Below are 7,751 nucleotides of genomic sequence, written 5' to 3' on the forward strand. Positions count from 1 at the left end.
AAGGCATGTCTCTCATAGCTGCCCAAGAAGCTAAAAACCCACGCCTTTTTGCTTTGATTGCTCCTCCATCAATAAAAACTATCTCATTCTAAGGGGCTCATAAAACAGGCTTGTCAGTTCTTGGTCTCTCCTGGATTTGGTGTGCACAGATGCCCAGATTAAGTTCATGCTGGGGGAGAAGACAGGGCTCCAGAGAGTAAAGGGATGTGTAGGGAGAACCAGAAAAATCACGCATCTGGGAAGGTGTAAGAACAGCCCTCTAAAAGACAGAGCAAATAATATTAGAAGTGGATTTTCCCCATCCTAGCTACATGGGGGCCGGGGCACTGTGCTCTCATACTGCAACTGCAATGCCTGGAAAATGCCTCCTCTTCCTCCCTCAGAGGCAGATGAGCATTGGGAAGGGTCAGCCACCATGGCCCCACTGGGGGCATTCAGCCTCCTACCACCAGGGGCGAAGTCCATGCCTGCCTTTGATCCCGGAGTGGCTCTGCATTTCCTCCAAGAATGCACACAGAATTTGGAAAAGTCTCTGCAGTAAATGCCACGTGTCCAGCTGCCAGCCACAGCAAGGAAAACCACAAGAGCCATATTTTGCCTCCTCATGAGCTCAGGGCATCTGAGGCCAGGCCAGCCTGACAGAGCTCTACAGTTCCCCCAGGATGGGGATGAGTCTGTGCAATCAGAGCCTGTGCTGTGCTTTAGAACAACATCAAGTCCTGTGCTTGGCTCTAAAATGCAGGTAGAAATCCCAGGATCCAGGAGCAAGCCACTGTAGCAAGAGACACTTGTACTCATGAACAAGACTCAAGCAAGGATTTCTATTCCTAAAACCTCATTTGTTTTTATTCATCTCTTTGTTGATCCAGCTCACTTCCCTGACAAACCTTGACACAACCGTGAACCTGGAAGAGCTGAAAGACACAGGAATTTGCTTCTCCATTTTAGATGTGTGGGTAGGCAGCATTTTAAGCTAAAGTAGTCAGGAACTGAGTCACAAATCTTTCATGTGGACTAGGTAGAAGACTGGCAGGCAATGCCTTACTCATACCAAGATCACAGCTGGAGAACTCAGCAGTTCCCGGGACATTGCACTCACATCCTGGTTCTCAGGGCAAAATGCTTGGACCCCCTTGATACAGTGGTTTGCAAGTACTGACTTTGTACCACCAAGGACTGAGTTTCACCTCATATAATGAAACTTAAGGACAAATTTATGCAGCCAAAATAGAAGATTAAGAAATACAAATATGACTTGCACTTTAAACAAATACTAGAACTTTAAAAGACGTGCCCCAGAGGTCTTCAATTCAGAGAAAACAGGTCTGTATTTTGGACCTCAGTAACAGCAACAGTGGTTTCAGGTTGTTCAGGCTCCTGCTAGTAGTTTCAGATTCTACAATATATCTAATTTTTTATTCATCACAGAATATGATCTTGAGGTGGGAGCTCACAGTGTTCCAGTTAACATTGCCAGAAGCAGTTAAACAAATATTACTGTCCTCACAGTTTATATCCCAACCGAACCTCCTACTTGTTTTGGAATATCAAGTCATGGCTGCCCTGGTATCCCTGACTGCTGTCTTGGTGCCTGGGCTTTTTGGAAAGGATCTCAGCACAACAAGGCCCCAGGCACCAGCTTCAAGTAATAGTGATGCTACCAGCAATTACAGTGCTCCAGTTGAATCTGAAAGGGGAAATCAAGCCCACTGAGTTAACCACACCCAGCTCCCTGCTTTAAAAACAGTGCTTGCCGTCTGAGTCACTCCCAAACCTCTAGTAAAACAGTCTAACAGAGACTTACTTCTTGCCCGAATTCATCTTTTGCACAGATCATTGTGATTATCAATTATCATTTACATTATATTTCTTCCTTTCTGTGTGCCGATTTCATCAGTTGCCCCTTCCTCCACCACACCTCTATTTCATCTTTTACTAAAGGGGAAAAAACATGGGAAAAAACCCCAAATAAACCACTAGGCAGGAAAGTCCCTCTCCCCACAAGGTAAGAAGAATTTTGATCTATTTTACCCATTCCCCTCATCACAGCTGCAAATGAACCATGGACATTTCTGCTCCTGGGGCACAGCATCACAGCCCCCTTCTAATTGAGTGATGCCCACTCCTCTGGCACTCACACCATAAACACCAGCCAGTCCAGTGCACTCCCAGCTTGGCAAGGACTTGCAAATTGCCAGGTTGATGAATATGTGAGGTTAGTCTTGCCTCTCTCAGCTACAGCCAGCTGCATCCACTATGAGAGGAAATGCAGCCCCTGGCCCCCCAGGAGGAAGAAACTGTGCTGGACTGCACAGATGATAAGCCTTTCCAAGCTAGAGGGCAAATCGGTGGCACGTGGGATGCAGGACCATGTGGCTGGGAGGGATGGAAACTTTAATTGGCCAACACCATGTCAGAGCCTATCTGGTTTGCAATTAGAGGCAGGTATGCAGTGGGAGAGGTGAATGGTTGGCACTTGCTCAAGCCCTTGAAGGTGTTCCAGAGCAAACACTCAGGAAAAGTCCCAAGCCAGGCTGTGCTGCCCTCAGGCTAGTGCACGGCAGCTCACAATATCCACAGAGGGAAAAAAAGTACCAGACAGTCGTCACTTGCACAGGCACCCTACATGCAGCTCATGCAAATCCTCTGCTGCTCCCGGTTTCCTCCTGGTGATTATCACATGCCAGGATCAGCCCCGTGCCATCAGGACAGGGCACAGACCTAGCACTGCCCACCCCAACTTATTTACATTCCCTCTGTGTTGCTTCTGCCTTGTCTACCCTTCACAGAAACACCTAGTTCAGACCCCGGTTATTCTTGGCGGATGATTAAAGCACCTCTTCGCTCCTGGGTACAGAAGTGCTCTGCAGGCCATATTGGGATTGTCTGGGACGTGCTGCCTGCCTCCATGACTTCTGGGTGCAGTTCAGCTGAACCAGCTCCTTGTAGCCAGGTTAGAGGTGTCAGCTCATCCCTCACGTGCCACAACTGCACACCAAGGCATGAGGCTGCACTCAGAGATAACCAGAATATAAAGCACCAAAGAGTTTGCTCCATGGCACTTCCCACAAAGAGGGAAAAGAAGACTGTTTTGTTCATCCTTGACTCGAGTGGGGACTTGTTGCTTTCTGCACATCAAGCTCCCAGGGGGTCCATTCCCTACTCTGTGCCACAGGATGCAAAGCAAATCTAAATTAGACACTCTACATGGCATGCAGCCCTGTCTCCTAACTACAGCAGGATCAAAGATAGCTGTAATCCCACCGACATGGGTTAGAGTCACCTAATGAATGCTCTAGGGAGGAAATCTGACTGGATTTGGATCACTTGAGAGAAAGCAAGCAGAGCTTCCAAGGATGGAGAGAGAAAATGAGACCGATCCGAGACTTCTCAGGAAATTTCATCAAAGCCCGAGTGGAATAAGGAGTGAAAACCAGATGAGAGAGGAAGGAAAGCACTGGAGGATGGTGTCCTACATCCTTTCTCACCTCCCTCCAGAGTTCTTGGCCCTGTAATCATCATGTAATTTAGCACCATCTTCTGAAAGAGAGAACCACTCCTGCTTTTCAGATGACTCGTTGCTGCTAAGTGTTTCAAGCCTCTCTGGGTTCCTGGATTTTACGCCTGGTAGAACTGAAAGGGTCTGGGATGGCTTTAGCACATGTGAGACTATGGATCCAGCTCCAGAATTGTGTGCAAAGAGTATTCACTGCTGGCATCAAGCTGCTACAGGATATGTTTGTCCAAAAAAAAAAAAAATCCTACTGCTTTGGATAGAGAAAGTAGATTTAAAACAACTGCACAGCAAAAGCAGGTGAAAAGCACATACTCATGGCCCATTCATTTATACTCTGCCCATGAAGGGCTTGCGGTGCTGGAAGAACTTCACAAGTCAATATGGATTGGTGTCACCAAGTTCAGCATGGGGTTAGAATTACACTCCTCCAAGCCCCTGAAGAGCTCAGCCTTTTCCTTCATGTCCTGCCTGGTGCCCGCTGGGCCTCTCTCACGACCTGCAAGGGAGCAGGTACAGAGCAGCTCTCATTGTGACTCCAACAGCTGGATTTTCCAAGCAGATATCCAAAACACCAGCCCTCTAGAGTTTTGCTGGAGTTAATAAAGCAGCAGCCTCTCCATCTTGTTCCTTCCCGATGTATGCCCTGTTCTGAGCCAGGTTCACCAAGATTGGCTCCCACCTTACTGAGTGATTTCTCTTTGGTGAATGACAGTGAGTTAAAGAGTTTGTTCAGAACCAGAGTATCTGCTGCGGAGATGGAGATGTGCAAAATACACCCCACACTGCAGCTGGGGAGCAGAGGCTCACCTGGAGCCTCTGGCAAAGGACCTCAGGAGAAACCCAAGGTCAGCCTTTAAGGTTTTGGAGCTGGAGTTATCGAGGACCAGAAGCCCACTATACTCCCACTGAAAAAGAGAAATTAGCAGCCTCTGAGGGAGTTCAAGCCACCTCAGGAGTTGCTGGGACAGAGGCATCTCCTTTTGGCACCACAATTGCCTGTCCTACACTGGATGTTCCCAGGAAGCATCCCCTCAACACATCACATAACCAGCACTAGATGGAGTAAGTGAGTAGCACTGATTACACAAGGAGCCCGAATGGGAAAACCCTGTTTCCTAGGAATCCTAGAAGAGATTATGAATTGGCCAGAAGGCAGAGATTTTGGAACAGTGCCTGAGAAGGTGACCTGTGCCCGAGAAGCACCACCATATGAGTTACCAGAAAATGAAAGAGGCTATGGGACCTGGGAGAGTGTTGATAAACACCTGAATTTTGGCTAGTGCTGAGCAGCGCTGTCCCTGTGACATTCCTTCTCTCCCATGAAGGGCCTGGAAGAGGGCACATCCAAGCCAGCTGACACAAAGCAACCAAAAGATATTCTATACTATATGATATCAGCTCAGATATAAAAGTTAAGGGAGGGGGGGACATTTGTTATTCTACAGTGTTTGCCTTACAGAGCATCCTCAGTGACAGGAATTAAAGATTAATGTTCTCCTTTGCTTATGAATGAGAAAACTTTTGTTTCCCTTTTTTTTTTGCTTTACTAAACTGCCTTATTACAACCCAATGGTTCCCATCTTATTTGGCACACAGCCAAGTGGCAGGCCTTTTTTGGAATTCATACTCAAAAGAGAGGAATCTAAGACAGTATATTTTCTACACAACATTTCACTTCCATTTCTATCTCAGTAATATCAAATCCTGCTCTCTCCCTCAAATAGAAGCCCTTCCTACGTTCCATTTATGTCATAGTATTAGAAAATATTCCTCTTTCACTCCAGCAGAAGCTCTTCCCAGGTGTGCACTACATGTGAAACAGAGTCCAAGAATACTAGAGATGCAGAGTAGAATAGAATAACCTAGAAGAGAATGGAGCAAAACACAACACAAGATATTTTACTTGCAACATTGCACTTCCATTTATGTCCAATTAATAGAAAATCTTGTTTTTTCACTCCAACAGAAGCTCTTCCCATGTGTGCACCAGGACTAGACCAGTCACAGAGATGCACAACAGGGAAGTGGGGAGATGAGCTCTCTGGGATGCAAGCAAAACGTGGTGGAGAGGTATCACAGTGTGGGACAGGGACCTTGGTTTGCTTCCTTGTGCATCAAGGGGAGCTTCAGAGCTTTTGAAGTACGAGACTAAGAGAAGTTTTTGAAAACACTGGCAGGCGAATTCCTGGGGAAACTGTTGCAAAATCTCTCCTCTGACCTGATCAATAGTTTTAATTTACCTCCTTCTCCTTGATCCATCTCTTAAATTTTCACTGAAAAAAGCAACTGCAAACCTTTCCTGCACTTTTTTCTTCCCGTATGCCCAAACGGATCCAGTTTCTTTTCCCATTCCAGCCCATGTCTCGGTTACTGGATGTGGTTTCCAGTAAAATTAATTCTTCAAGTTCCCAGTGACCTTCCTGCCACTGTCCATGGCTCACTGGGGAGGAGAAAGCCCAGGCAGGCAGCTCTGCAGAGGGGAAATAGCCAGCTCAGCAACAGGAGAGAAGAGGCAGCACCGAAATACCACCAACAGCTGCTATGAACAAACTATTAGAGGCTATTAGAGGGTTGCAGCTGCTCCTCTCTGATTAAGAGACAAGGACAGAAAGAAAAGCATGGCAAGAGGGGGATTAAAATCTGAAAGAGCCTGTCCTGCATGGTCAGGGGTGAGGGAAGTAGGCTATGCTTGCTCTCCCTCTTGCAGCACAGGCTGGGCTGTGCATTTCATTCACTGTCCAGCCTGAGCCAACACAGCTCCTGAGCAAGGCCATGCTCTTTCCAGCTCTTTCTTCCCACTGCCTGAACCAGGACTAGAGGCTCATGTTAGGTCAGGGTCCTGGCTGTATTACACAACCCCTCATGAGCCCCCTGGCTCTACTACAAAGACACCAGGTCTAAACATACCTTCTTTTCTACCACTGTAGGAACAGGAGAGAAGTTCAACATGTCCAGACCATAAAAACTCCATACTTCTCTTTTCCTCGTCTTCATTTTCCTCAGGTGGAGTTGTTACAAACTGAGCTGAACAAGCCATACTCCATCTCATCCTTCAACAGGACCAAGGACCTCAGCAGCATGAATTCAGAATTCCTGCCCTACTACCAGAACCAGCCCGCCCTTCCTTCCTGCCTTCCTTCCTTCCCATCTGGGTCCAGCTGCTGAGGAAGGTCTGGTCCCACATCCCCAGACTCCAGTGTGTGGTTCATGAGGGTAAAAATGGGTGGTGAAGAGCTGCAGCAGATCAGTCTTTGGGATCGCTCTGTTCCCTGCAGGATGCTAAGATAGAGAAGAGCACCCTGAAGTGGGAAATGAGACAGGCTGTGAGCTCAGCAGCCATAAAGAAGGGTGCCTTGCCCAGAGAAGAAATGTGTAGTGGCTTCTGGAGATGACTCCTTCTCTTACCCCTCTGAGGAACAGAGTGAGGCAGTCACCAGGCCTCATGGTACAGCCAGATGAGAGGCTGGCCCTTTGCAACATGAATAAGACCCCAAAATTGCCATCAGCAGAGGGGTCAGAAAGCCCAGAACCCCCAAAACTCTTTAGCTTTCAAACAGGTGCCCTACCAATTTCTTGGGCATTTTATTTTTGAGAGCTGCATTATTGAAGTAGTGGGGGGGAACTGATCTCCCCAAAATCTGTGTTTTATTTTTCAACCAACTATTCCCTGCACATGATCTGCCCACACCATGGGCTGGCAGAAAGAAAGTGCATGAAACTAAAGGCTTTACACTTTTAACCCCTTTCCACATTGTGCCATGGTGCCCAGGAGCTCAGCCGGACGTAGAGGGAAGGGGGTCGCCTAAAAATCTGAAGTTGCACCACCAACAGGATAAAGGCAAGCTGGTACTGCAGAGCTGGTGCAAGCTCTCAGTTCTCCAGGTGTTAGCTAGGGGTGTGACCATCCAAGAATTGATGGCTTTCCTGGGGTCATCATCTTTTTCTGGTCTTTGGCATGTTTACTCCTTGCAGGAGCAGCCAGCAATGGCTGGCAATTTTGGAGCAATTGCTGCTCCTAAAAGCACTGTTGGACTAAATGGCTTGAGGCTCTGAACCTGAATGGGAGTTCCCATTTGTTGCTACAGAGATCATGATCAAGAGATCATGACAAGTGTTCAGTTGCACATTATTTCAAAGCCCCTTTGATTTGGTCCCTAAGTTTTCCTGGGGAAGCAAGCAGAAACTCAGGGAGCTTGGACTGGATGTGGGAAATGGCCACATGCTGGAGAAACAG

The 7,751-nt window shown here is 47.4% G+C and overlaps 1 long non-coding RNA gene across 1 annotated transcript; it reads left to right on the forward strand.

Moving 5' to 3' along the window:
• Nucleotides 1-6,156: 6,156 nt before the first annotated feature.
• Nucleotides 6,157-7,189, forward strand: LOC136291733 (uncharacterized). Its single transcript, XR_010721681.1, has 2 exons — nt 6,157-6,347; nt 6,445-7,189. It is a non-coding gene; the product is annotated as an uncharacterized lncRNA (long non-coding RNA).
• Nucleotides 7,190-7,751: the final 562 nt, after the last annotated feature.

This window comes from Chamaea fasciata, unplaced genomic scaffold, assembly GCF_029207755.1.
Source record: "Chamaea fasciata isolate MVZ Bird 193981 ecotype frontalis unplaced genomic scaffold, bChaFas1.0.hap1 SCAF_7, whole genome shotgun sequence".
Taxonomy (NCBI): domain Eukaryota; kingdom Metazoa; phylum Chordata; class Aves; order Passeriformes; family Sylviidae; genus Chamaea; species Chamaea fasciata.